The sequence below is a fragment of the Bubalus bubalis genome, chromosome 14 (genome assembly GCF_019923935.1).
Source record: "Bubalus bubalis isolate 160015118507 breed Murrah chromosome 14, NDDB_SH_1, whole genome shotgun sequence".
NCBI lineage: Eukaryota > Metazoa > Chordata > Mammalia > Artiodactyla > Bovidae > Bubalus > Bubalus bubalis.
In genome coordinates this window covers 68,733,802-68,754,745 of record NC_059170.1, presented here as the reverse complement: position 1 = coordinate 68,754,745, position 20,944 = coordinate 68,733,802, and the positions used below count along the sequence as shown (strand labels likewise).

The 20,944-nt window shown below is 39.8% G+C and overlaps 1 long non-coding RNA gene across 1 annotated transcript; it reads right to left on the bottom strand.

Annotated features, from left to right (window-relative positions):
- Window positions 1-8,670: 8,670 nt before the first annotated feature.
- Window positions 8,671-20,549, bottom strand: LOC123329274. Its single transcript, XR_006544665.2, has 3 exons — window positions 20,211-20,549; window positions 9,394-9,457; window positions 8,671-8,747 (listed from the first exon to the last, which is right to left on the bottom strand). It is a non-coding gene; the product is annotated as an uncharacterized LOC123329274 (long non-coding RNA).
- Window positions 20,550-20,944: the final 395 nt, after the last annotated feature.

Sequence of the window (20,944 nt, the reverse complement as noted above, 5' to 3'; positions counted from 1 at the left end):
CTAGGAACATATTCTAATTAAACAGATAAATAATGATAGATATGTGCAAAGATGCAGTCACTGGGTGTTTCAACAAAGCAGTGAGTAAATGTGAAAAACCACCAATGCCCAAAATGTCCAAAACACCTGAGTGCTTTGAAAGATTACAGTATACACTGCGTTTGTCATTGTTGTTGTTTAGTTGCTCAGTCATGTCCAACTCTTTGCGACCGACCCTTTGGCCTGCAGCATACCAGGCTTCCCTGTCCTTCACCATCTCCCAGAGTTTGCTCAAATTCATGTCCATTGAGTTGATGATGCCATCCAAATGTCTCATCCTCTGTTGTCCCCTGCTCCTTCTGCCTTCAGTCTTTCCCAGCACCAAGATCTTTTCCAGTGAGTTGGCTCTTCACATCAGGTGGCCAAAGGATTGGGGGTTCAGCTTCAGCATCAGTCCTTCCAATGAATATTCAGGGTTGATTTCTTTTAGGATTGACTGGTTTGATCTCCTTGCAGTCCAAGAGACTTTCAAGAGTTTTCTCCAACACCATAATTCAAAAGCATCAATTCTTCAGTGCTCAGCTTTCTTTATGGTTCAACTCTCACATCCATACATGACTACTGGAAAAATCATAGCTTTGGCTATATGGACCTTTGTCAGCAAAGTAATGTCTCTGCTTTTTAATACACTGTCTAGGCTGGTCATAGCTTTTCTTCCAAGGAGCAAGCATCTTTTAATTTCATGGCTACAGTCACCATCCACAGTGATTTTGGAGCCCAAGAAAATAAAGTCTGTCACTGTTTCCATTGTTTCCCCATCTATTTGCCATCAGGTGATGGGACTGGGTGCCATGATCTTAGTTTTTTGAATGCTGATTTTAAAGCCAGCTTTTTCACTCTCTTCTTTCACCTTCATCAAGAGGCTTTTTAGTTCTTCATATTTGTCATAATGGGATAATATTTTATTTATTATATAGTTATCACATATTAATATTATCATGGAAATACTTTCATCATAAAGTTTTCTTTAACTAAGCCCAAGAAGTATGGTATGACTGTATTTTTGAAATACCTAAATTATCTGCTCCTCTAAGACAACTATAATTGACATTGCCTATATGGTATTTTGCCTTTTTAAATGCATTTTACATAAAATTGAACTGAAATATAGAGCCTAAAGTCATGGTAAAGAAGAGAAAAGAGATCTGAACATGTGGCATGCTGGAAAAGAAAATTTTAGCAATCGGCCCAGAGTGTCTTAGAAAAGGAGAATTCAGCTTGAAAGTGATTTTTATAAAATAGTCATCAGATGCTGGAATCAGTAATAAGTTGCAACTAAAGAATTAGAATAAGTTTGCACGTGGTCTAAGAAAAGATGGCATAAGTAGGTAATGAACAAGATCTGAAGACCAAGGAAATCAACACATTTACTATAAATTTATATTGACTTCTGGATTGGAAAAGCAGTCATGAGATAGAAAAGCTAATCAGAAGAACAAAAATGGGTTCTTGGACTGGGAGGAAACAGAATTTTTGAGGAAGCGAAAATGGGGTACCTGTTGAACCTCTGAAACAGAAGTGAGCACACTATGACCTACCATTTTTGTTGTACAACCCCTGAACAAATGATTTTTAAAGACTGAAAAATACCTCATGAAAACATGAGATTCAGATTTCAATGTCAGTAAAGATTTTGGGGGACACGGCTGTGCTCTTTTGTTTATGTATTACCAGGACTGCTTTCATACCACAAAAGAGAGTTGAGGAGTAGTAGAATATGGCACATAAGACTTAAAATATTGATATCTGGGCTCCCTGAAGAGATTTTTCTAACGTCTGATCTAAAGACTAAAGAAGACATGAATGAACAGGCAAATATTTGGGAAGGAAATTAAATGAAGATTCCCTGCTTGAAGTCAAGAGTAAAAGAGAATCAGAAAAATTAAATAATTGCTATTAATGGTTTAGAAGATATAGAAGATTGAGACCTTTGTTCGTATCTAGCCTAATCATCAGTTAACACCTCAACAATTCCATTCCACCTCAATGCCACATGTCTCAAGGGTCTGTGGGTTCTACCCTTCCTATAAAACTCTGATATAATAGAAGTTGTCTCTAACTAGCTGTAATGGAAAGTCAAATTTTTGAGAACGTCATAAAGTGGGCTTACAGAAGCAAAGTTTAACTGGACCCTATAGGAATTAGAAAACTCTGATGCTGGGAAAGACTGAGGGCAGGAGGAGAAGGGGGTGACAGAGGTTGAGACAGTTGGATGGTATCATCGACAAGTGTTTGAGTAAACTCCAGGAGATAGTGAAGGACAGGGAAGCCTGGCCTGCTGCAGTCCATGTGGTCCCAAAGAGTTGGACATGACTGAGCAATTAAACAACCGTAACAACAACTGGATTCTGAGGGTCCCACTTTCTCCATTGCCTGTAGGGTCTCTGTCTTGCTTATCTTCCTCCTCTCATTGAAGACTGTATTTTCTTGCTTAATCTCTAACTTTCATGTGGTTTAGGGTGACAGCCAACTCATTATCTCTAACATAACCTCTCTACCTAAAATCCTGCACACACAAAAAAACCCTGCACCAAAACTGGACAGTCCTGCAGTCCTCCTCTTTCAGATACTGGGGAGAGAATAATATTCTTAGCAAGCTGATTTATTACATTGGCAAACATGTGATCCAAATGTGCAAACCTCTAATCCCATAAACTGTACTGTGGTGGGTGACCTACATAGCCTACTTCATACTCACTAGGGTCTTACTTTGGGTGGACAATGATAATTAAAATGAGAAAATGGCAAAGAGTATGTTCCATATTTATATAGAGACTTTTCCTCTTCTAAGAAGTGCAATCTGATTTAGATGCTTTTTCTCTACACTTCCAGAGCATCTTGTTTCTATTTCAGTCCTGAGCAAATTCATTAACAAGTTGCACCTTTATTACTTGAGTCGTCCCTACATTTCTAATAATAATGTGTTCAACAAATTAACATTGAAAAGATTAATTAGTATACATGAATAACAATCACTTGTGGGATCAAACACAGGCAAGGTTGATTGGGTAGATGAGCAACTGGCCTTCTGAATGGGAAAATTAAATTAAATATATTAGTTGTGAGCCCTGAGTCCTTTGTAAATCCTAGATTATATATATTCCCAATTTCATAAAAGAAAAGTTAGTACAGAAAAAAAAATTTTTAAGTTAAATTATCCCATAGGGAATATAAAGCTGATTCACTATTTAAAATTCAATTGTTATTTACTATAATAACACAGTTAAAGGAAAAGAACTCATCTGAACATGATTTGAAAATCTCTCAGCAAACCAGAAATAGAAGGGAATTTCCTTCACCTGATAAAGGGCATTTATTTTTAAAACAATCTATAGCTAACACATACTTAATGGGGAAATACTGAACAATTTCTTCTAAAATCAGGAACAGGACAAAAACTCCTCTTAAGACTTCTATTCAACATCAAACTGGGATCCCTAGACAGTGTAATAAGGCATATTAAAAAGTTCTAAAAGAATCTACAAAACAGAACAAGTGATTTTAGAAGAGTCACAGGGTACAAGGTCAATACATAAAAATCAGTAACATTAATCCCTCAGTCGTGTCCAACTCTGCGCGATCCCATGGACTGTAGCCCACCAGTCTCCTCTGTTGTGGAATATTCCAAGCAAGAATACTGGAGTGGGTTGCCATTTCCTCCTCCAGGGGATCTTTCTGACTCTGGGATCAGACCCGAGTCTCCGGCATTGGCAGGTGAATTCATTACAACTGAACCAACTGGGAAGCCCACTGAAAAACTGGAATTCATTAATTTCAAAGTTACATTTACAATAGCACCAAAACAAAGTAAAACTTAGGTATAAGTCTAAAAAATATGTGTAGAATCTATGTGCTGAAAAGTATAAAACACCAATTAAAGAAATCAAAGAAGAAGACCTAAATAATTGTAGAGACGTACCTTAAGAAACAGAAGACTCAATATTGTTAAAATGTCAGTTCTTACCAGACTGAGGACTTGGTTCAACTCAATACCAATAAAAATGCTACTAGGGCTTTTTGTGAATACCATGAGCTAATTCTAAAATTTTTGTAGAAAGGCAAAGAAATTAAAATAGTGTAAACAACTTCTGACAGAGAATTGGTCTCCAGAACACATGGGGAACTCTCAAAATTCAATAAGAAAACATCAAACAAAAATCCCAGTTTAAAAAAAATGGTAAAATATTTGAACAGACACTTCACCAAAGAAGATATACAGATGGCAAATGAGCTCATAAGCAGATGCTCAAAATCATTAGTCATTTGGGAAATATACATTAAAACCACAGTAAGATACCATTATAAACATATTAAAATGGCTTTTATCAAGAAACACTGACAATACCAAATGCTGACAAAGATTTGGAGCAAGGGGAACTCTATACACTGATGGTAGAAATGCAGAATGGTACAGCAGCTTTAGAAAATGGCTTGACAGTTTCTCATAAAGCCAGACATACATTTGCTATATGACCCAGTGATGCTACTTCTTAAAATTTACCCTAGCAAAATGAAAACTTACGCTCTGACAGACATACAAAAATAAATTAACGTGAGGTGAGTATCACTCAGAGCATCTTAATGTGTCAATGTTCAAATTTGATCAGAGTGAAAAAAGAAAATATGTAAAGAGAGAGAGATAAACTGATAAGAAAATATTTGACTGCAGAAATCCCTTAAAAATAAAATCTGTGTGAGACCTAAAGGATGAGAAGAATGGGGAGTTATTGTTTAATACATACCAAGTCACTTCAGAAAACTAGTCAGTCTAATCACACGGACCACAGCCTTGTCTAACTCAATGAAACTAAGCCATGCCCTGTGGGGCTACCCAAGATGGGCAAGTCATGGTGAAGAGGTCTGACAGAATGTGGTCCACTGGAGAAGGGAATGGCAAACCACTTCAGTATTCTTGCCTTGAGAACCCCATGAACAGTATGAAAAGGCAAAATGATAGGATACTGAAAGAGGAACTCCCCAAGTCAGTAGGTGCCCAATATGCTGCTGGAGATCAGTGGAGAAATAACTCCAGAATGAATGAAGGGATGGAGCCAAAGCAAAAACAATACCCAGTTGTGGATGAGACTGGTGATGGAAGCAAGGTCCGATGCTGTAAAGAGCAATATTGCATAGGAACCTGGAATGTTAGGTCCATGAATCAAGGCAAATTGGAAGTAGTAAAACAGGAGATGGCAGAATGAACATCAGCATTCTAGGAATCAGTGAACTAAAATGGACTGGAATGGGTGAATTTAACTCAGATGACCATTATATCTACTACTGAGGGCAGGAATCCCTTAGAAGAAATGGAGTAGCCATCATGGTCAACAAAAGAGTCCGAAATGCAGTATGTGGATGTATCTCAAAAACAACAGAATGATCTCTGTTCATTTCCAAGGCAAACCATTCAATATCACAGTAACCCAAGTCTATGCCCCAACCAGTAATGCTGAAGAAGCTGAAGTTGAACGGTTCTATGAATACCTCCAAGACCTTTGAGAACTAACACCCAAAAAAGATGTCCTTTTCATTATAGGGGACTAGAATGCAAAAGTAGGAAGTCAAGAAACACCTGGAGTAACAGGCAAATTTGGTCTTGGAATACAGAATGAAGCAACACAAAGGCTAATAGAGTTTTGCCAAGAGAACACACTGGTCACAGGAAATACCGTCTTCCAACAACACAAGAGAAGACTCTACATATGGACATCACCAGAAGGTCAACACTGAAATCAGATTGATTATATTCTTTGCAGCCAAAGATGGAGAAGGTCTATACAGTCAGCAAAAACAAGACTGGGAGCTGACTGTGGCTCAGATCATGAACTCTTTATTGCCAAATTCAGACTTAAATTGAAGAAAGTAGGGAAAACCACTAGACCATTCAAGTATGACTTAAATCAAATTCCTTATGATTATACAGTGGAAGTGAAAAATAGATTTAAGGAACTAGATCTGGTAGATAGAGTGCCTAATGGCACTCTATGGACGGAGGTTCATATGGACAGAGGTTCCTGACATTGTACAGGAGACAGGTATCAAGACCATCCCCATGGAAAATAAATACAAAAACCCAAATGGCTGTGCCTTAAAAATAGCTGTGAAAAGAAGAGAAGATAAAGCAAAGCAGAAAAGGAAAGATAAGTGTCTGAATGCAGAGTCCCAAAGAATAGCAAGGAGAGATAAGAAAGCCTTCCTCAGTGATCAATACAAAGAAATAGAGGAAAACAATAGAATAGGAAAGACTAGAGATCTCTTCAAGAAAATTAGAGATACCAAGGGAACATTTCATGCAAAGATGGGCTCGATAAAGGACAGAAATGGTATGGACCTAACAGGAACAGAAGATATTAAAAAGAGATGGCAAGAATACACAGAAGAACTGTACAAAAAAGATTTTCATGACCAATATAATCACGATGGTGTGATCACTCACCTAGAGCCAGACATCCTGGAATGTGAAGGCAAGTGGACCTTAGAAAGCATCACTATGAACAAAGCTAGTGGAGGTGATGGAATTCCAGTTAAGCTCTTTCAAATCCTGAAAGATGATACTGTGAAAGTGCTGCACTCAATATGCCAGCAAATTTGGAAAACTCAGCAGTGGCCACAGGAATGGAAAAGGTCAGATTTCATTCCAATCCCAAAGAAAGGCAATGCCAAAGAATGCTCAAACTACCGCACAATTACATTAATCTCACACGCTAGTAAAGTAATGCTCAAAATCCTCCAAGCCAGGCTTCAGCAATACGTGAACCGTGAACTTCCAGATGTTCAAGCTGGTTTTAGAAAAGGCAGAGGAACCAGAAATCAAATTGCCAACATCCGCTGGATCAATGAAAAAGCAAGAGAGTTCCAGAAAAACATCTGTTTCTGCTTTATTGACTATGCCAAAGCCTTTGACTGTGTGGATCACAATAAACTGTGGAAAATTCTGTAAGAGATGGAATACCAGACCACCTGACCTGCCTCTTGAGAAACCTATATGCAGGTCAGGAGGCAACAGTTAGAACTGGACATGGAACAACAGACTGGTTCCAAATAGGAAAAGGAGTATGTCAAGGCTGTCTATTGTCACCCTGCTTATTTCACTTATATGCAAAGTACATCATGAGAAACACTGGGCTGGAAGAAACACAAGGTGGAATCAAGATTGCCAGGAGAAATATCAATAACCTCAGATATGCAGAACACAACCCTTATGGCAGAGAATGAAGAGGAATTAAAAAGCCTCTTGATGAAAGTGAAAGTGGAGAGTGAAAAAGTTGGCTTAAAGCTCAACATTCAGAAAACGAAGATCATGGCATCTGGTCCCATCACTTCATGGGAAATAGATGGGGAAACAGTGGAAACAGTGTCAGACTTTATATTTCTGGGCTCCAAAATCACTGCAGATGGTGACTGCAGCCATGAAATTAAAAGACGCTTACTCCTTGGAAGGAAAGTTATGACCAACCTAGATAGCATATTCAAAAGCAGAGACATTACTTTGCCAACAAAGGTCCATCTAGTCAAGGCTATGGTTTTTCCGGTGGTCATGTATGGATGTGAGAATTGGACTGTGAAGAAAGCAGAGCGCCGAAGAATTGATGCTTTTGAACTGTGGTGTTGGAGAAACCTCTTGAGAGTCCCTTGGACTGCAAGGACATCCAACCAATCCATTCTAAAGGAGAGCACTCCTGGGTGTTCTTTGGAAGGACTGATGCTAAAGCTGAAACTCCAGTACTTTGGCCACCTCATGCGAAGAGTTGACTCATTGGAAAAGACTCTGATGCTGGAAGTTTTTGGGGTCAGGAGGAGAAGGGGATGACAGAGGATGAGATGGCTGGATGACATCATCGACTCGATGGACATGAGTCTGAGTGAACTCCGGGAGTTGGTGATGGACAGGGAGGCCTGGCGTGCTGCAATTCCTGGGGTCGCAAAGAAACAGACATGGCTGCGCGACTGAACTGAGGTCACTTCAGTTGTGTTCGACTCTTTGAGGCCCTATGGACCATAGCCTGTCAGGCTCCTTTGTCCATGGGATTCTGCCAGCAAGAATACTGGAGTGGGTTGCCATTTCCTCCTCCAGGGTATTGTTAAATAGGTACACAGTTTCAGTTTTACAAGATGACATGAGTTATGGAGATGGGTGGTGGCGATGGTTGCAGAACATTATAAATGCATATTGTACCAGGAACTGTACACTTAGAAAATAGTTAAATAGTTTTATATTTTGTGTATTTTGCCACAATAAAAATGTTAAAACAATATTCAAGAATACTAACAATAAAATATTAAAATCTCAAAAAAATTTTAAAAATAAACGTGTCAATTTCTCTTCACTCAGTGTCATATAAAACAAAGTTATACTGCTTTAGCCTAGTCATTTAGATAGACTTCATTGGTAAAGCAGATTTAATTTAAAATTCCTGATCTTTCATTTCAATTACATCATGATATTGTGAGGGTTCAGTTCAGTCCAGTCGCTTAGTTGTGTCCAACTCTTTGAGACCCCATGGACTGCAGCACACCAGGCCTCCCTGTCCATCACCAACTCCCAGAGCTTGCTCAAACTAACGTCCATCGAGTTGCTGATGCCATCCAACCATCTCATCTTCTGTCATCCCCTTCGCCTCCTGTCTTCAATCTATCCTAGCAGCAGGATCTTTTCCAATGAGTCAGTTCTTCACATCAGGCAGCCAAAGTATTGTGAGGGTAGCCTCCTGCATATTTCAGGAACAATGAGGCCAAGAGTTTGGTCATTATTAGAGAAATGTACACTGATTGAGACATCTTTGTCCCTTTCAATAATATAATTTTAATATAATGCATAACTTTTTAAAAATTATGAATTCTGTGACCTGTACCCGAGCTAGTTTTTGCAGAACTGGTTATGTTCCACCTGCCAGTCACCTCAGGAAGTTACTACAATGGTTTGCTTTACTGTGTATCTGTTATTAGGGTTGACAAGGCTAATATCCCACCATGGGTTCTTTCCCTGACCACGAGAGATTATAAAATGACTTGCAGCAGATTTCACATCTTTAAATATGCTGGTATTGTTATTTTCTTTCCCAGTCACACAGTTGACTGGATAAAAATTCCCAAAGCCCTACTCAGGTTCCTACAAGGCAGTGAAATGGAATTTGTGCTCCCTCCACCCCATCTAATGTTCTTCTTCTTTTTAATTGTGAAACTATCCTGGGTACTGTTTCTCTATTTATAGCTCAGACAATTCAACTCCAGGCAGGTGGTTCTACTGAAAGATAAACAGACTTGTAACAAACCCCCACTGGTTCATAAATGGTCAGCTGTGCTGACATCCAGGCTGCAGGTGACTAAACCCATCTGGGAATGTTTGTCATTTACCACACAGTGCTGGACTCCCACAGTGTCTTGGCCAAAGGACAGCTGATTCTCAGCATTTTTATCTCTAAGAAAAAAAAATCAAAATCAGTGGTCATATAAACTGGTTAAAAGTATCAGGTATGTATCAGTAGAATCTAATATACGAAATCCAAAAATTAACCTCATTACTACCTTTTCCTAAAGTGCTTGTTGATTGTGGAAGATATTTTAGAGGATCTTGTTAAACATTCTTGCCTGTGAAAATGTGGTTTGGTCCAGCTGGAGTAGCCTTAGGCATCCTTCCAGCCTTCTTCCTTACATTTTTTTTTTCTGTCTTTCCCCATGCATGGAGTGAGATCTCATACACTGTTACATGAAGAGAGTAGATAAAGAATGACAGGAATTTCCCTTTCAAGAGTGTATTTCTGCATGGTGGTAGTTTAGTCGCTAAATCGTGTCTGACTCTTGCGACCCCATGGAGTGTTGCCCACCAGGTTCTTCTGTCAATGGGATTTTCCAGGCAAGAATACTGGAAAGGGTTGCTATTTCCTTCTCCAGGGGATCTTCCTGACCCAGAGATTGAACTCAAGTCTCCTGCACTGCAGGCAGATTCTTTACTGACTGAGCTATGACAGCTCTCTATTTAGGGATTTCTGTATACCCTCTTTCAATTTCCCATTCCCACCATGGTCTCCTTGGATTTTATGCCATCCAGTTAATGAATTCATGTTGTATCTTCTTACCTCCTAGCTAATTAAATCTACCTGATAGTATGAGCTATTCTTTTCATCACAAATACATTCTTCTCTCTATATGTAATTGACATATAACATTAGTTTCAGGTGTACAGCATAGTGATTCAGTATTTGTATATATTGAGCAGTGTTCACAATAAATCTGGTTAACATCTGCCACCACAGATAGTTACCCAACAAATTTTTTGGTGTGATGAAATTAAAAAACACTTACTCCTTGGAAGGAAAGTTATGACCAACCTAGATAGCATATTCAAAAGCAGAGATATTACTTTGCCAACAAAGGTCCATCTAGTCAAGGCTATGGTTTTTCCTGTGGTCATGTATGGATGTGAGAGTTGGACTGTGAAGAAGGCCGAGCACCAAAGAATTGATGCTTTTGAACTGTGGTGCTGGAGAAGACTCTTGAGAGTCCATTGGAGACTCAAGGGATCCAACCAGTCCATTCTGAAGGAGATCAGACCTGGGATTTCTTTGGAAGGAATGATGCTAAAGCTGAAACTCCAGTACTTTGGCCACCTCATGCGAAGAGTTGACTCATTGGAAAGGACTCTGATGCTGGGAGGGATTGGGGGCAGGAGGAGAAGGGGACGACAGAGGATGAGATGGCTGGATGGTATCACTGACTTGATGGACGTGAGTCTGAGTGAACTCTGGGAGTTGGTGATGGACAGGGAGGCCTGGCATGCTGCGATTCATGGGGTTTCAGAGTCGGACACAACTGAGCGACTGAACTGAACTGAACTGAGGCCACTTCAGATCTATTTTCTTAGTGACTTTCACATTAAAAATACTGTCTTATTAACTATAGTCACCATGCTGTATGTTACATCCCTGAGTTATCGTATATCAGGAAGTCTGTACCTTTTGACTACCTTCATCTATTTCCAACCCCTACCACCCCCTGCCTCTAGCAACCACCAGTCTGTCAGTCTGTTCTCTTTATCTGTGTGCTTGCTATTTTTTTTTTGTAAGATTCCACATATAAGTGAGATCATATGGTATTTGTCTGTCTTTGTCTATCTTATTGCACTTGGATAATGCTCTCAGGGTACATCCATGTTGATGCAAGTGCCAGATTTCACGCTTTATTATGGCTGAGTAATATTCCATTGATTACATAATATCACATTCTCTTTATCCATTCATCCAGCAATGGACACTTGCATTGTTTCTTTGTCTTGGCTGTTGTGAATGATGCTGAAACAAATATGTGTGTGCAAATATCATTTCAAGTTAGTGTTTTTGTCTTCAAATCATACCCAGAAGTGGAATTGCTGGATCAAATGGTAGTGCTGTTTTTAATTTTTAAGGTACCTCCACAGAGTTTTCCATAGTGACTGCACCTTACATTCCCATCAGGATGAATAGCCACACAGCAAGTTCTAAAGGCTGTATTTATCCATCCTGGAAAAAATACATTTGACATGGCAACTTTTTTGGATAAGTATGATTGGTTAATTTTATGTGATCATACACAATTGTTTATGGCAGGGCAATATCAGTGAATTAAATTTTTGTGACGGGGAACACCATCCCTACATACTTTGACTATAAGGGTGTTGCTGTTGTTCAGTCGCCCAGTCATGTCCAACTCTTTGTGACCCCATGGACTACAGCACACCAGGCCTCCCTGTGCATCACCATCTCCCGAAGTTTGCCCAAGTTCATGTCCATTGCATTGGTGATGCCATCCAGCCATCTCATTCTCTGATGCTCTCTTCTCCTTCTGCCCTCAGTCTTTCCCAGCATCAGGGTCTTTTCCAATGAGTCAGCTGTTTGCATTAGACAACCAGAATACTGGAGCTTCTGTATCAGTCCTTCCAAAGAGTATTCAGGGTTGATTTCCCTTAAGATTGACTGGTTTGATCTCCCTGTTGTTCAAGGGACTTTCAGGAGTCTTCTCCAGCACCACAGTTCCAAGGTATCAATTCTTTGGTGTTCTGCATTCTTTACACTCTAACTCACACAACTGTATATGACCACTGGGAAGACCATAGCCTTGACTGCATGGACCTTTGTCAGCAGAGTAATGTCTCTGCTTTTCAACACACTGTCTAGGTTTGTCATAGCTTTCTTTTCAAGAAGCAAACATCTTCTGATCTCATGGCTGCAGTCGCCCTCTGCATTGATTTTAGAGCCCAAGAAGAGGAAATCTGTCACTACTTCCACCTTTTCCTCTTCTATTTGCCATGAAGTGATGGGTCCTGATGCCATTATCTTAGTTTTAATATTTAGTTTTAAGCCACCTCTTTCACTCTCCTTGTTCATCCTCACTGAGAAGCTCTTTAGTTCCTCTTTGCTTTCCGCCATTTGAGTGGTATCACCAGCATATCTGACGCTGTTGATGTTTCTCCTGCCTATCTTGATTCCAGCTTGTAACTCATCCAGTCTGGCATTTCTCATGAGGAGGACCATGATGACATTTTGTATCAGTGTCAGTTTAGATCATCTATCCAACAAGGCTCAAATGATCTTGGTATCCCCCTTTCCTGAGTATATGCTATTAAATGGCCTTAGAAGACTGAGAAATGTGCACCTGTAACCATGTATACTTTCTGTGATATTTCAGAAATGTGGCACTTCTGTTGGGGGCCAGATTCACTTCCAATAGATGGGCTCTGGGTCTGTGAATTTGCTTAGGTCTGGAATGGAAGGAAGGTGTTGTGATTTTCCATAGCAGCAGTTGACATCTGCCTTCTGTTTCCTTGCTCTTGATCTCTTGTCAATGTTATAAAAATCAAGTCATATCCTTGCTGCTGGCCTAGTTATCTCACACCATAGGTCTCTGCAAGTCAAGACCCCCTGGTTGTCAATCTAGTTTTGCTCTATATTACCGTGTTTATATCCAACTTACTTCCAATGGTTAAATGCTGTTACTTGGGTTTGAATATTCTAGAATCCTCTTACCTCAAAAGCACAAGGAAACCCAGTTTCAAAGCAGCTTCTTCCACTGTCAAGATGGACTTACAGATGATAGTCCCCATTAAACTTTCTCCACATGTAAAATGAGATTGGTAATCAAAAGAGGCTGATGTTTGTTTTACAAAAATAAGAGTGAAACACTTGACAGCCTAAGGAGAAAGCGATTCCTTGTCCATTACAAAACGAGTTGGGAGCGCTTCTAATCCATGTCTGGCATAATGAAGAGAAAGGGTCTTAACATATGCTCCCCACTGAAACCGTGAAGAAGTTACTTCTTACTCTCTTCATTTGCTAGCTGAAGAATCCCATTTTCCTTCCCAGGTAGCATCTAACTGGTAGCGTATATGGTGATAAAATTGGTTAGGTATGGAGCGTGAATGCAGTTTTAGTACTGAATTTATTTAATCTAGGACATTTCTTCTTGTACATGTAAGTGTAACTTAAACAAATCAATTCCATCTGATTAAACTCACTTTACGTGGTTAATGTACCGTGGACACTCTTTCTCCTCTGGTGCTTTTCCCAAAGATCACAGGAAGAACATTTAGATGTTCGTTTTGCGTGTCACCCCAATGCACATAAAATCCAATAGATTCAAAAGGAAACATTGCATTAAATTAATTCAGTTTCAAGTTCAAAGACTCATCATGTATGATAAACAAAACCAAAGGAAATGATGAGATGCAGTGTCACATTTCATTTAATATCTAAATCCACTCAGAACAAGGTAGTATTTAATTCACTGTAGCCTCACTGTGTACTCATATGGCACCGCTCCTTAGGGAAAGAAAAACGCTCCAGGAACTCAGAGTTGGCAAATATAATGTGAAGTTATAAATGATTTAGAGCAGCAGTTCTTAACATTGGTTGCACATTAGAATCACTAGGGGAGCTAGTACAATTCCCAATTCTCTGGCCTCACCTTGGACTAATTAATTCAGGACTTCTGTGGTTAAGACCCAGGCAACAATATTTTTTAAACCTCCCCAGATAATCCCAATGTGTAAGTAAGCCTGAGATCCTCTGATTTGCAAAGTGGTTCTCAAAAGTTGACATGGCTCAAATCATGTAAAAGTCTTATTAAGATTCAGATTCCTGGGCCATACCAAGAGTTTCTCAATCAGTAGGTCTAGAATTTGCATTTCCAACAAGTTAAGGAAATGACAACCCACTCCAGTATTCTTGCCTAGAGAATTCCATGGACAGAGGAGCCTGGTGGGCTGCAGTCCATGGGATCACAAAGAGTCAGACACGACTGAGCGATTTCACTTTCTTTCTTTCTCAGTTTATGTTCTTGCCATTGGTCTAGGAACCACACTTTGAGAACCACAACTAGGTGCTTTTTTCCTGTGTTATCTTCTGGGAGCTTTATAGATTTGTGTTTTACATTTAGGTCTATGATCTAGTTTATGTTCATTTTGTGAAGACTGTAATGTCTTTGTCTAGATTCATTGTCTACCTGTCCTAGTACCATTTGTGAAAAGCATCACCTTTGCTTTATAGTATTGCCTTTGCTCCTTTATCAAGCAGCCGTGTTCATTTGTCTTTGTGTATACTCTCTATTCTGTTCCCTTGATCTCTTTGTTTCTTCCTTTGCATATGCCACAGTCTCGATTACTGTAACTTTTATAGAAAGTCTTGTAGTCAAGTGGTATCTGTTCCCTAACTTGGTTCTTTTCCTTCAACATTATATTTAGTACTCTGTCTTTTGCCCAACCATATAAACTTTAGAATCAGTTCATCAATATCCACAAAATAATGGGATTTTTATTGGGAGTGAATTGAGACTATAGATCAAGTTGGGGAGAACTGACATCTTGAAAATATTGTCTTTTTATCCACTAACATGGATTTATTTTTTTTTTAATTGTGGTTAGATATTTTGTTCACATTTTTGTAGTTTTCCTCATATAGATCCTACTTTGTTAGGTTTATACCAAAATATTCCCAGGTGGCAAAGTGGTAAAGAATCCACTTTCCAGTGCTTCAGACACAATCCCTTGGTTGGGAAGATCCCTTGAAGTAGGAAATTGCAACCCACTTTAGTATTCTTGCCTGGAAAATTCCATGGACAGAGAAGCCTGGCAGGCTACAGTTCACGGGGTCCCAAAGAGTCACACATGACTGAGCACACAGATATTTCCTTTTTTGAGGGGTGCTAGTATAATTGGCAATGTGTTTCTAGTTTTAGCATATACATGTTCATTACTTGTATACAGAAAAACAATTGACTTTTGCATTTTAATCTTGCAAACTTGCTAAAATTGTAAATTAGTTATGAATTTTGTCAGTTCTTTTTTATTTTCCATATAGATGATCATGTAATATGTGAACAAAGACAGTTTTAGTCTTCCCAATTTGTATACCTTTTATTTCCTATTCTTGTCTTAATGCATTAGCTAGAACTTCCAGTATGAGGTTGAAAAGCAGTGGTAAAAGAAAAAAATCCTTGCCTTGTTCCTAATCTTAGTAGGGAAGCTTCAAATTTCTCACCATTAAGTCTAATAGTTACTTTGTCCAAGCTCCTACTGCTTGCTGCACAACAGGCCAATAAATCAAGAAATCAGTTACTGGGGGGAGGAATATCAACTTTATTCATAATGCCAGCAAACCCAGAAGATGGTGGACTCTTACCCCCAAAGAGCCATCTTGCCTGAGTTAGAATTCAAGCTTCTTTTATACTAAAAGAGGAGAGTATGAAGTCAAGCATTTCTGGTTTTCGTCAGCCTCCAGAGGGTATGTATTCATTTCTTCCTCCCTGCAGTCATTCATAGGTGGGGCTGGCCTTTACATTTTCTCTGAGCTTAAAAGGTATTTTAGCTTCACGCTCATTGCCTGGGAGGCAGGGTTCCCACTGATGGGCCATTATGTATAATTTAAGCTTATAGACAACATCCCCTTAGTGACTGAATTGTTTTATAATAGAATACAAAAGGTTGTTCCCCATTACAGATCCCCACTTTCAATGCCCATTCTACAGTCTTATGGGAAAAGGGATAAGACCACTCTGGCTGGCTACTCCCTGATGAAAAGATGTGATGAATATTCCTTAGAATTTTTAGTCAGACCTTTTTTATCTACAACTATTTGAACCCAGTTCCAACTATTTGAAACCTCCTAGCACTTTGCTGTCTAATCCGTAACTAAACTTGAGGTTTTTGTTTCAGTTGCCAATACATATACTAAATTCCTGTGCTTTTTTTTGGACAAAATTAAACAAATCAGTTGACCCTTCTGAGGCTACAGTGGAGTTACTTCAGTTGGATAGGCAGACCTGTTGTAGGCAAACCCATGTTCAAAGGTTAGTATAGTGCCCAAATGTCTTTCCAAGGTGGAGACAGTGGTGAAGAAACTGCCTGCCAACGCAGGATACATAAGAGACATGGGCATGATCCTTGGGTCTGGAAGATTCCCTGGAGAAGGAAATGGCAATCCACTCCAGTATTATTTCCTGGAGAATCTCATGGACAGAGGAACCTGGTAGGCAACAGTCCATAGGGTCAAAAGAGTTAGACAAGACTGAAGCAACATGCACACATTCATGCACAGTGCCCAAAGATTTAATGTAATTTGGCATCTGCTAGGTCTTTTTGCATTTATACATTCTCCTGCCTGGGAAGACACCTGTAATGGTTTTTACCATACAACATTTTAAAGGGGCCTAATTGAATCCTGCTTCTGGGAGCCACTGATCTGTAGCAGGCCAACTGGCAAGGCCTTATCCCAAGTTAAATTAATCTCTTAATATTTTAGTGACATTTCTTTTGAAGGTGTGAGTCCTTCTAGGTGAACGTAGATGAATGTAATTTTAATGTCTTCATCCAAATCAGGGGATGATTTCCCTAATGGAGGGCTTTAACTGCTTCAGAAAGTTTCTGTCCAGGTAAGATTTGTTTCCACTCATCCTGAAAATACTTTGGCCACCTGATTAGAAGAGTTGACTTATTGGAAAAGACCCTGATGCTGGGAAGGTTTGAGGGTGGGAAGAGAAGAAGACAACAGAGGATGAGATGGTTGGATGGCATCACCAACTCAATGGACATGAGTTTGAGGAAATTCTGGGAGATAGTGAAGGACAGGGAAGCCTGGTGTGCTGCAGTCCATGGGGTCACAAAGAGTCAGCCATGACTGAGCAACAGAACAACAAAAACACCCTGAAAAAGTGTCGGCACAAACATTAGCAGGTTATCTGAAACTTCTTGCAGGTCAAGGCATTTGAATAGAGTCTGTTTTTCAATCCTCAATAGGGCAGGTTCCTCTGTGTTGACACCCATCTGGGGAGGTCTGATGTGGTCTTTGGATTATTCTCAAGACCTTGTAGGAAAGAGCTGGGTCTTCTTTTATGGGGTTTGCATGAGAGCCATCTGAGGCTTAAAGCATGTTCTTGTGGGCCTCTGTTATCAAGCTGTTCTGGTGTAAAATTTAAGGGGGAGATCTGTCAGAACTTAATCAGTTCACTCTCCACTGTCAGTTTTACTCAGGGCTCTTGTCGGGAATTAGGCATCTCATGTCCAAGGGAGTCCCTGGACCTCCTCAAAGTGTTCCCCTTTCTACCATATTAGAGGCTCTATTCTTCAGTCTCAGAGGGCAACCCGTTTTCCAATGTTCCTCCTTCTTACAGTAAGCATGTTGTTCCTTTCCCAATGGTGACTTAGCTGTTTTCAAGTTACTTGCCTTCCAGGAAGCCAATGCCAAATAAATGACACTTTTCTTTGCATCTTCTTTTTTCTGCTATTGCTCCCTGTTGAATACTTTAAAAGAAACATCTACCAATTGAGAAAAGGTCATTCCAAATATACTGTCTAATTCTTTGCAACTTTCTCCTGATATCTGAGGTACTTGGCCTGAAAGTCAAATTCACCATTTTAATATTGTCAGGAACCTTGAGATCTGCATTAGTACGATGTGTGTAGGCCTGATAAATCCTTTCCAGAAATTCAGAAAGGTCTTCATTTGTTTTGCTGGATTTCTTGAATACTGTTCAGACTTTCTTGCTTTGGTTTCCCTTTTCAAAGTTCTGCCAAGATGCACCAATAAACAGTGCTCTAATAAGGGCCTTCTTCCCTCACTGGGGTCCCCATTTAATCCCAGCCTTTCCAATTAAACAAATCTGAGAAACTCAACCAGTAATTTGTTTGCATTTAGGCAGCATCTGATATAATGGTGGAAGGGAACTTGCCTTGACCCGGAAGAGGCTCCTGACCCAAACTGGGTGCCCTGTCAGGCTTCAAATTGCAATATTAGGCCAAGTCCCTGTGCCCTAGAGCTAACAGAGGATTTTCTAATTGAGTTCTGTAAGGAGGGGAAGTCTAGAACCCAGGGTCCAAAACTGGGGCAGAATAAGAACAGAAGGTGGTAGAGGGGGTGGACATACTGGCATAAGTGTCCAGAGAGTCTGGGGCAGCTTGCTCAGCCAGAGTTTTTAAGGTTTGAAGCCACATAGTCTCACTTTCATTCCCTTCCTTTTCTTATCTCCTTGATAGTAGTACAAATGCTTGCATAATAACATATTATCATTCTTCCTTGCTTCTTCACAAAATAGTTAGAGTATTCAAAAGCCACCATAAAACCATACATAGCAGTGAACCATCTAATCATTGTAAGGATGCCTTTTTGCTTTGCTATCAACCAACTGGGATTACAATGCAATTGAACAGAAACTTGATTACTGTTGTAACAATTTAAAATAATTACTAAAATCATGACTGATATAATTTACAAGGATATATCAGAATTTTAGGAGTTCCATATAATTTATAAAATGTGTATTAATGACATTTACCATATGATAGCATCTAAGTTTTATCACCACTTATTTGACAAAGCCTCCCATAAAATTCAATATGACAAATAAGCCCAGTTAGTTTAATAGTGCCCTCTCTGTGATGGAGAAAAACAAATAATTTGGGGGGTTTCAGGGACCCTTGCCTGGCAAATCCCATGGACGGAGGAGCTTGGTGGGCTGCAGTCCATGGGGTCACTAGGAGTCAGACATGACTGAGCGACTTTACTTTCACTTTTCACTTTCATGCATTGGAGAAGGAATTGGCAACCCACTCCAGTGTTCTTGCCTGGAGAATCCCAGGGACGGGGGAGCCTGGTGGGCTGCCGTCTCTGGGGTTGCACAGAGTCGGACACGACTGAAGGGACTTAGCAGCAGCAGCAGCAACAGGGACCCTTCAGAGCCAATGAAATAAAGCTTTTGTACAGACTAATCTTGGCAATGCCACTCATGTATAACACATGTACAAACACAGAAACAGGGACCTCATAGTTCCCATTCAGAAATTTTAGCCATGAAGCAGATACAACAATATAAAACCCATCAGTTACAAGAGGTTGTATTCAAGTGGGGGTTTCTGGCAGGTGGGACAAATCAAGGTCACCTGTCTAGATAGCTAACCCCTTTTTGCTAATATTTATGGAAAAACATACTTCTATTTCTCTTTGTAGCTTTTGATGATTTTGGAACTAAATGGTACTTTTATCTTCTTCCTCAGAATGTCCCACTCTTGGTCAAGAACAGACAGGTTTTGTTCCGATTCCTTTTTTCCATTTGACATCAGTAAATGTTTCAATTATCACAAAGCTAATTTGGCTATAAATGGAGAAACAGCACCAAAGAAAATGAAACAAAAACTCAAAAGAGCAAACAGAAAATCCTAAATAAACATTCAAGTTTGGTCTTGAGGTTTTACATATACCAAAGACACAGGAGGCCTTAAAGAAGATAATTAACACAACAAGGTTAGCAATCTATGGGTTTTGGGGTCCTGAGGTAACCTTGCCTAACCCCCCTGGGGAGATCCTAACAGGTACTGTGGTCACACCTTGCTACAATAAAATAGTTTCTTCCTCTTACCCAGGGGTTCATAGATGTAATCAGATCCCTCATCCAAAATGTGTGGCAGAAGACTTTCTTTAGGGCTGGTTGAAACATTCCCCATTTTTAAAGATATAAATTCAAGACAAACACACAAATGACACATACAAATGCTGGCATCATTTGGTTCACAAGTTGAGTAAAAGTCCAATAACACTTTGCTCTCTCCAACAAGGTACCCTACTCAAATGCAAAACAGATTGGCTTATTCTTAATAAAAAGCTCCAAATGGAGAGGATATAAAGTTTCCAGCTATACACACTGGAGTGACTTACCCTACTGCATGGTAGCTCCCAAATGGGGATTCTTTGCTCCAGCTGGCAAGCTCTGGGGCAACGGGTGCTGCTTCTGGGAAGTTTGAAGGGAAGGTCCTCAGGACAAATAATCCCAGCAGCTTGCTAGGGCTTTGTGTGAAAATTCCTCAACCGGAGCCTGTTGGCCATAAGCAGTAAGACTCCTGGATGGCTTCCCAAAACCTGTTGCTGAGTCCAAGCTCATACAACTCGCCACATGACAGGCCAATAATCAAGTGAGGAATTGTTGGGGCAAAAAATAGTGACTTTATTTGGAAAGCCAGAAAACTGATAAAATAGTAGGCTTAGACCCCAAAGAACCATTGCTTGAGTTAGAATTCAGGCTTTTTTATACTAAAAGGGGTGGGGCTAAAGTCAAAGTTTTCCTGTTTCCCGTCAGCCGCTGAAGGAGAGGTGTTAATTGCTTCCTCCTTGTAGTCATTCACAGATGGGCCAGGTCAGGATGTTTCCTGCGAGCTAAGCAAAGGTATTTTAACATAATGCTCATAACCCTGGGAGGCAGGGTTCCCAGAGAGGGCCATAACTCATAAGAGAATACAAAATATTCTTCCCTGTTGCATAATATTACCTGTTGTTTTTTTTTTTTTTAAATGTTCTTTAGTGAGGAGGGCATGTCAACCCACTCCAGTATTCTTGCCTGGAGAATTCGCATAGACAGAGGAGCCTGGCAGGCTGCAGTCCATTGAGTCACAGAG